The sequence below is a fragment of the Homarus americanus genome, unplaced genomic scaffold, assembly GCF_018991925.1.
Source record: "Homarus americanus isolate GMGI-L3 unplaced genomic scaffold, GMGI_Hamer_2.0 scaffold51859, whole genome shotgun sequence".
NCBI classification, from domain to species: Eukaryota; Metazoa; Arthropoda; class Malacostraca; order Decapoda; family Nephropidae; genus Homarus; species Homarus americanus.
In genome coordinates, this window is record NW_024711292.1 from 13,644,454 (window position 1) to 13,653,982 (window position 9,529).

Consider the following 9,529-nt stretch of genomic DNA (forward strand, 5'->3'; position numbering starts at 1 on the left):
GTCACTTAATTTACGTAAGCCATCCATAAAATTTATGATTACGCAAATAAAAAAAAACTTGATATTGCATTTACAATTAATGAATGAAAGTATACGAAAACATGTTAATTGAAGAAATTAAGGAAAAAATATTACAACAAAATAATCAACAAAACAAGGCACTTGTGAGTGAAAAACTATCCAATCATGATGCTTAACATGTGACAGTGTGCCGTCGAATATATTAATTGTGTGTAACAAACTAATGAGAGTCTGTGAAATACCTAAGTCAGTCATTTTGAAGAAGATTGCTGAAAATCTGGTAGTTTACTCCGTGGATTATCACGGTGACGTCTTACATCAGCTGCAACACAGTGCATCGCGGCTACTCCTTGCTGATTGTAGAAAAATCCAAGATAGCATCTGGATATGACGTTATAGTGACGTATGAAAGATGGCGTTGATGTCGTAGTTGCCAGGGTGTGGTATAGCACACACACATACACACACCTCAGCTCATGTGTATCTAGCAATTTTGAAGACTGCCGTCGGATGTAACCCGGGATCACTGAGTCCCATGGTGGGTCACACTGGGTTCTCTGGGCTCACTAACCTTAAGCCAGATGGTGACTCAGAGATGGGGAGAGAGGCAGACAGATATCTACCCTCCAGCAAGGTTGTGACAGTATCAGGACAATTGCCCCTGGACAACTGCCCCTATGGGACTAGTGCCCCCCTGAGCCATAACCCCCCACTACCAATGCATCCCAGCAGTCATCATGTCAAGCATGGGGCTGAAACTTCTCCTTCTGCTCCTGGAAGCCATGTTTTTTTTAACAATGTTGACATATCAGGTAAGCTCCACGTTTCCCTTTCAGCATGTGGAATATGTATAATCATGTAGCTGAAGGTTTGGTTTGCACCAACAACTCTTTAGAAGGATAGCATAAACATATACAAGCAAACATTACTTCACTTTAACCAGATATCTGGAGGTTTCTTCAGGTATTGATGATTACAGGAAAGCCTACACCACCAAAGCGGAAATGTTTGAAGATTCAACAGCTAGAACAGCAACCATCGTATACGAGTTTCACAACCTTCACGTGTTAGACTTTTAGATGGGAATGCCCAAAACTTGCAATTTTAGTGTGTGATACATGTCAGTGAATCTTTAAATTTTGAATATGACTTATCTACCGTGTTTTTGCCAGTGTTTTAGTAGTTTTCGTTTTCTTGGTCTAAGGTTTGCAGTGTTAACAATAAATATTTTGTGCGTTTGTGCATTTTGTGTATATAAATACTATTACACATAACAAATAAAACAAGAAAATAAAGCATTTATTCTTAGAGTAATTTTTTCAACTTTATTCAGTCAGTTTCGTGTTTTATGCTAGTTATTGGTAAACTCATTCTCTTCCCAATGAGAAGTACAGTACAGATTCACTGGCAATCTGGGGTCAGTTGACCCAAAGGGGCAGTTGTCTGCGGGGTAGTCGTCCGGGGGGCAGATGTCCAAGGGCAATTTTCCAGGGGGCAGCTGTCTATGAACTAGTTGTCCAGGGGGCAGTTGTCCTAGAACCAGGAAAGAGGAGAGGCAGAAAGACCTCTTCCCTCCAGTAAGGCTGGTGTGTGACCGAGCTTCTGGGTCTTCAGAGATGGCTGACTCAGCCTGCTCAGTCAGTTCCGTCCATCAGCGCATATGCAGATGAAAGTCATTTAATTCACAAGCTTACATATACTACAACACAAGGTTTGTAGCAAGGTTATAATGGGAGAAGAATATAAATATTTATGGGAACACAATGGTAATTAACATGAATTGAAATAAAATTTAAACAATGAGAACACAAGCAGCAAATGGCATAACACAAAATTGCTACATAAGAACATAAGAATGGAGGAAACTGCAGCAGGCCTATTGGCCCATACTGGGCAGTCCCATTTACACCCAACCCTTATTGCTCATATATCCATCCAACCTAAGTTTGAAGCTATCCAGCGTATTCTAGTTAATGATGATATTTGGTAACTTGTTCCATTCACCCACTACTGTGTTTCCAAACCAGTGTTTACCCATTTCGCACCTAAATCTAAAGTTGTCTAATTTAAAACTATTGTTACGAGTTCGCTCCTGGTTGGAAAGTTTGAGTACATTTGTAATGTCCCCTTTGTTTAGCCCTGACTTCCATTTATACACCTCGATCATGTCGCACCTCACTCTACATCTCTCGATGGAGTGCAAATTAAGATGCTTTAACCTGTCTCTCTACTCAAGGTTCCTAATGCCCGGGATTAGTCTTGTCATTCTCTGAATTTTTTCCGAGGATTCTATATCCATTCTGTAATACAGTGACCGGAATTGAACTGCGTAATCCAAGTGAGGTTTCACAAGCGCAAGATATAGTTTTAAGATGACCTCGCTAGTCTTGTAACTAACACTCCTTTGTATGAACCCAAGTACTTTATTAGCTTTGTTTCGAGCAAATACACATTGTTTACTTGGCTTAAGATTCCTACTTATCATTACTCCTAAATCTCTCTCGCAGTCGGATTTTTAATAATATCGTTATTCATCTGGTATCTGGTTTCCCTGTTTACATCTATACTAAGTACTTTACATTTGTCCACATTGAATTTCATCTGCCATTTTTCAGTCCATTCTAAAAATTTGTTTAGATCTTCCTGTAGTTTTTTGCTGAGTCCTCATCAGATTTAATTACACGTCCAATTTTAGTGTCATCAGCAAATTTACTTATGTTGCTGTCTACGCCGATAGGTATGTCGTTTATGTATATAATAAATAATAATGGTCCGAGTACTGAGCCTTGCGGAACTCCACTAGTGACGTTGCTCCAATGGGATTTAGTGCCGTTAATGCTCACTCGCTTTTTTCTGTCCTGTAACCACGCTCTAATCCATTTTAGAATATCACCTTTAATGCCACGAGCCTCCACTTTTCTTATTAGTCTTTCGTGGGGGACTCTGTCGAAGGTTTTGCTAAAGTCGAGATATACCACATCACAATCCACTGATTCGAAAACTGATGAAAAGAATGTTAATAGATTAGTTAGATATGAACGCCCGCTTGTGAAGACATGTTGGGAATCATTGATCAACTTGTGCTTCTCCAGGTGATTTCGAATAGAGATTGAAATGATTGCTTCCAGTAATTTGCCTACAATTGATGTTAGACTGATTGGACGGTAGTTAGAGGATAGTGATCTATCTCCCTTCTTGAAAATCGGTATTACATTCGCTATTCTCCAGGATTCTGGTACTACACCTGCTTTTAAGGACATGTTAAACAACTTTGCTAAGGGCATACTAAGCTCTTCGTTACATTCCTTTAATACTCTGGCAAATATCTCATCGGGACCTGGTGACTTATTAGGCTTTAGTTTGTCTATTTGCTTACTAACATCGTACTAAAAAAATTGGTATGGCAATGGGTAATCCGCTTTCACCAGTATTAAGCAACTTATATATGGAATCCTTCTGAGAAAAAACTATTAAACAAGATTTTACCTTCAGCACTCTGGTTTAGATATGTAGATGATGTAATATGTCTTTGGCCATGTAATGAGGACCTAAAAGCATTTCTACCACAACTTACAACTGAGCCCCCTCGATCAAATTCACTGTGGAGTTAGAGCATGACTGCAAAATATCATTCCTAGATTGTCTGATCCACAGAATAGGTAACACCTTTAAGTTCAATATTTATAGGAAACCTACTAATGTGTGTTCATCCATTCATTATTATTCTGCCCACCATAATAGAGTCAAACAGTCAGTATTTTCATCAATGTTTTTACGTGCTCTGGGAATATGCAGTCCGGAATTCATTGATGAGGAATATAAATATATCTATAATATTGGCTTGAACCTTAAGTACCCTAGGTCTTTTATAGACAAATGCCTTAACACTACTAAAAAATCTTTATATAGAACCGATCCTAAGACCACCGATGACCATAAGAATCTCTTAGTATTACCATTTCACAAAAAAAAAATTATCTCAAATTCCTTTACAACTGAAAACCTGGAACGTTAATGTGGCATTTAAAAACTCATGCACTGTAAAACAAATGTTAATCAAGATCTCCCCCAACAATGCAGGCGGCTGCATTTACAAGGTTCCTTGCAAGGAATGTAATATATTCTACTTAGGCCAGACAGGTAAAGATCTTGTAACTAGACTTACATAGCATAAATATAGTGTTTGGAAAGGCCAGGAATCCAATGCTCTGTTCGTTCATATGAGAGATAATAAGCATTGTATTGACTGGGATAATGCCTCCTCAATATTACACTGTAATTCAAATGTCAGTAGGAACATTATAGAATCCAGTACAAGTTGATCAGAGAAGCACAAGTTGATCAATGATTCTCAACATGGCTTCACAAGTGGGCGTTCATGTCTAACTAATCTATTAAAAAAATTTTCATTCGTTTTCGAATCAGTGGACGAGGGGCACAATTATGATGTGGTACATCTCGACTTCAGCAAAGCCTTCGACAGAGTCCCCCACGAAAGACCAATAAGAAAAGTGGAGGCTCATGGCATAAAAGGAGATATTCTAAAGTGGATTAGGGCGTGGTTACAGGACAGGAAACAGCGAGTGAGCATTAACGGCACTAAATCCCATTGGAGCAACGTCATTAGTGGAGTTCCCCAAGGCTCAGTACTCGGACCATTATTATTTATTATATACATAAACGACATAGATATTGGCGTAGACAGCAACATAAGTAAATTTGTTTGATGACACTAAAATAGGGCGTGTTAATAAAATCTGACGATGACTTGTCAGAGCTATAGGAAGATCTAAACAAATTTTTCAAATGGTCTGAAAAATGGCAGATGAGATTCAATGTGGATAAATGTAAAGTACTCAGTATAGGAGATGTAAACAGGGAAACCAGATACCAGATGAACAACTATGTTATTGAGAAATCCGACTGCGAGAAAGATTTAGGAGTAATGATAAGTAGGAATCTTAAGCCAAGTAAACAATGTGTATTTGCTCGAAACAAGGCTAATAGAGTACTTGGGTTCATACAAAGGAGTGTTAGTTACAAGACTAGCGAGGTCATCTGAAGTCTATATCTTGCGCTTGTGAGACCCCACTTGGATTACGTACTTCAATACTGGTCACCGTATTACAGAATGGATATAGAATCCTTGGAAAGAATTCAGAGGAGAATGACAAGACTAATCCCGGGTATTAGGAACCTTGAGTACAGAGACAGGTTAAAGCTTCTTAATTTGCATTCCCTCGAGAGACGTAGAGTGAGGGGCGATACGATCGTGGTGTATAAATGGAAGTCAGGGCTGAACAAAGAGGACATTACAAATGTACTCAAACTATCCAACCAGGATCGAACCCGTAACAATGGTTTTAAATCAGACAAATTTAGATTTAGGCACGACATAGGTAAACATTGGTTTGGAAATAGAGTAGTGGATGAGTGGAACAAGCTAGCAAACATCATCATTAACTCGAATACGCTGGATATATATATTAGGGCTGTCTAAAAAAAAATTGACCCTTAGAAATATATTGCTCCACAAGCCTGCCCTTTTCTGTGTTATCAGAAGAGAACAGTAAGAAAAAAACTAAATTATATAAACCATTTAATCCATAACTGAAAACTTCATAAAAGAATTCATAATATTGCATAAAACAAACGAAAAAAAAATCTGATTACATGGCTCCATATGAAGAACTGATTAAGCAAGTAAAATATTGGCCCCATTATTATTTTCGGGTCACTTACTGTATTTATTTAGTAGAGTCTGCGCCATCCATCTATATGTACAAAAAGCTAGATTCAGTGTGTCCGTCCGTCAGACTGCTGGACCCGGAGCTGCGAACACCTGCCTCTTTTGCTGCATGTTTGAGCAGTCTGCAACTTTGTTGTGATAAGACACTCAATCCTAGTGATTGTACTTACTCAACATAGTGACGGTGTAATTACCATCACAGATTGTACGGAAAATTCCAACTTTTGGAAAAAAACAAATATTTGGGCTCCCCAAATTTTGACTACTACCCGTGCGTCTACGTCCTGGATTGGCCAATCAGTGGTGCCCCACGGTGGCGTGATACATGCACGTTTACTGCGGTGCTCTGATTGGCTAACCGAACGTGGCGTGGTAGGTAGGCTGTTTCTACTCTCTAAGTCCTCTTCTTTCCTTTTTTCATCCCCCTCATGCACTCCGTTCTTTGAACGGGAGGCGGGACTTAGCGATACGGTCGATCCGGCAAGGGAACCTGTGATAGTGCAGGGCACCCCTTGTCCGGGGGTCACCGGTAGGTGGCAACTTTCTTAGACATAACTATAGTCACAGGTAACCTGGGTGCAGAACCCTACGAGCCCGACGCCCGTCCAAGAGGGGGGGGCGGGGTCACTGCTCCCAGGCAGGAGCCCTGTGTTATAGGTAGGATTAGATGTAATCAAGAAGATGACAACAAGCATTAGAATAAAACATAGAGATAAGGGACACTCTATTGGAAGGGGAAAAGTGGCAGAAATCACTTACAACAAACTGCAAGTCCCACTAACAAGAATATTCAGCACCAATGAAGGTTTTAAAGTAATCTGTAAAGATGACTTTGATTCAGATAAAATCCTTTCAAAAGAAGCAAGAGATATATTTTACAATGAAGGCCTTATTGTTGTCATGCCACCAGAACAAAAAGCAAAAAGATCAGTTTTCGTTCGTCAAGTCGACCAAGAGATCGGGAGGAAGACATCGGAAGACCTGAAAGATGAACTGGAACGCCAAAATAGGTGGATGAAGATTGAAGAAGTCATTAAGATAAAGGACTATACTCATGTTTTTAAGATTACTTTTGAAGAAGTGTCAATGGCTGAGAAAGTTTTACAACAGGGCTTTCTAATATTCAACATGTCAGTCACACCACATCAAATAAAGAAGGAGACATTCATCAGTCTGCAAACTTGCTTCTCCTGCTACAAATATGAAGAACACACAACGAGAGACTGTCCGGAAAAAGAAAAAAAGTACTGCTCAGATTGTGCAGGCGACGACCATACCTACACTGAATGTAAGAATACACATGTTGGCTGTCTCAACTGTAAGAGAAACGGGAATGTATACATAGGACATAGGACGTTAGCAATGGCATGCCCAATAAAAAAACACATGATAAAGTACAAGGAACAAGAAACAAGGAAAATGGAACAAGACAAGAAGGATACGACATACGTCGAAATAGCCAAGAGAGCGGTCCAAGAGGCTCATAGACCAGAATCCACCATATTAAACCTAAGTGAGCCAATACATGATAAGGTAATGATTAGTATGATCCATGCACATTTGCACAATATCATTGCACCCGGATCATACAATGAGGAATTAAGGAAAATGTTTGAGCAAGGTTTGAGCAAGGAGCAACAGCTGATACACAAGGAACACAAGCGACTGATAGAGATCCCAGACAAATGACTAGAAGTGACAAAGAGAAGATAGAAATAACAAAAGGACAGACTATAAGACAAAGGAGTAGGAGGAGAGAAGATAAGATGGAAACTGATCACAATATACAACCTGAATCTGCTGAAGAAATTGGATTAAAAGTTATCACTACAACAAAACATGGAATCCCAACATCGAGACCAACAGGAGGGACAATAGTAAAAAACTGTGAAGGAGGGATATACAAGTGGACATATCAAGAAAAATCCCTAAGTGAAGATTATGTCTGGTCACTAATTACTACGGACAAACTAAAGATTACGACCAAAGACTTTAAAATAGTAGACCCGTCAGAGTTTAGAAGAGTCAGAAGCGGGAAACAGGATGATAGGTCTCCACTTCAACAGTCACAATCCAAGTATAAGAAATAATGGACAATAGACAAACAGTAAGAACTTTAAGAATAATACATCACAACGTAAGAAACTGGAAGACCGAGAGAATTAACCTAAGTAATATATATCAAGAAATTGACCCTGACATTATACTAATAAACAGTCACGGTGAGACAGAAAACAACAACATAAAACTCTTTAACTATTATGTAAACCAAAGAAATAAATCGGGCGAGAAAAATGACGGAGTAGCTATAGCGGTTAAAAGAAACTTAAAATATAAACTAATCGATGACTTCCAGGATGAATTTCTAGCAATAAAAATAAATACAACTCAAGGAGACGTAATTATTGCTACTACTTATCTGCCGCCGAGACGACCCTACTTACCTATAGAAGACCTATTAAAATTGGCTAACAATAGTCATCCGATGTACATCTTAGGAGACTTTAACGCCAGACATAGGATTTTTGACAATACAAATAATAACGTCGTGGGAAACGCCCTTAATCAATTAATAAATCTAGGGAAAATCAATCATCTAGGTCCTAACTTTCCAACCTGGAGAAATCACAATACACAATCGACACCAGACAAAATTTTTACCAACAACAAAGCCTTTTTCAATTACCATATAATACAGGGACCTCTTACAGGCAGTGACCATCTGCCAATTATACTAACACTGTCAACAAGCCCCATACAGATACCAATAAAAAAGAGACTGAAAATGAGTAAAACAGACTGGGACAGCTTCAAAGCCGACTTAAGTAATCACCACTCGATTAACCTACAAGGGAAAACAACAGAAGATATAGACTCAGAAATGGACAGACTGCACTCAGCAATAAAAACATTTATAACCAAACACACTCCTACTTCACACTTTAGAACATTACCCAACAACAGACTACCAGAAGAAGTTAAATTAATCCAGACCCATTACAATGAAATAAACAGGTGTATGGAAAGACACGGCAGCAACAGACGGCTATATACGACGCAGACAGCACTACAGATAAAATTAAGAGACGCATGTAAGGAAGCAAACAATAAAAAATGGAATGATATTATAATGGCGGCTGACATGACTAAAGACACAAAAACATTTTGGACTTCCATAAACAAGATGATGGGGCACAACAAGCAAAAAACACCATACATTAAAGACCAAAATGGAACAAAACTGCACGAGGAAAATGAACAAGAGTCAGCATTCAAAAAGGAATGGGTAAAAGTTTTTAAAATATCAGATGAGGAAAATGAAGATTTTGATAGTGAACACGAAGAAAGGATAGAAGAAGAAATGGGAAGACAAATACATAGAATCACTCCAAGGCAATATATAGACTATAACTTATTACCTAATAATCAAATAATAACCATGGGAGAAATGATGCCACTGTCTGAAATTTAAGGAAAAAGCCCCTGGGCTCACAGGTATTACACAGGAAATATGATCATGAATCTACCTGAAAACATTTAAATACACTATTAAACATTTTACTAACATGTAATAACTAGTTACTCCAGACAAACTAAAATATGCTAAAATGATATTTATTCCTAAAGAGGGTAAGGACAATGAGGAAATATTAAACTACAGGCCAATATCTTTATTAAATGCAGAAACTATTGGAAAAATATTAAATTCAAAGACTTATAGCCTTTTTAACTGTATGGGAAAACAACAACAGACAACAT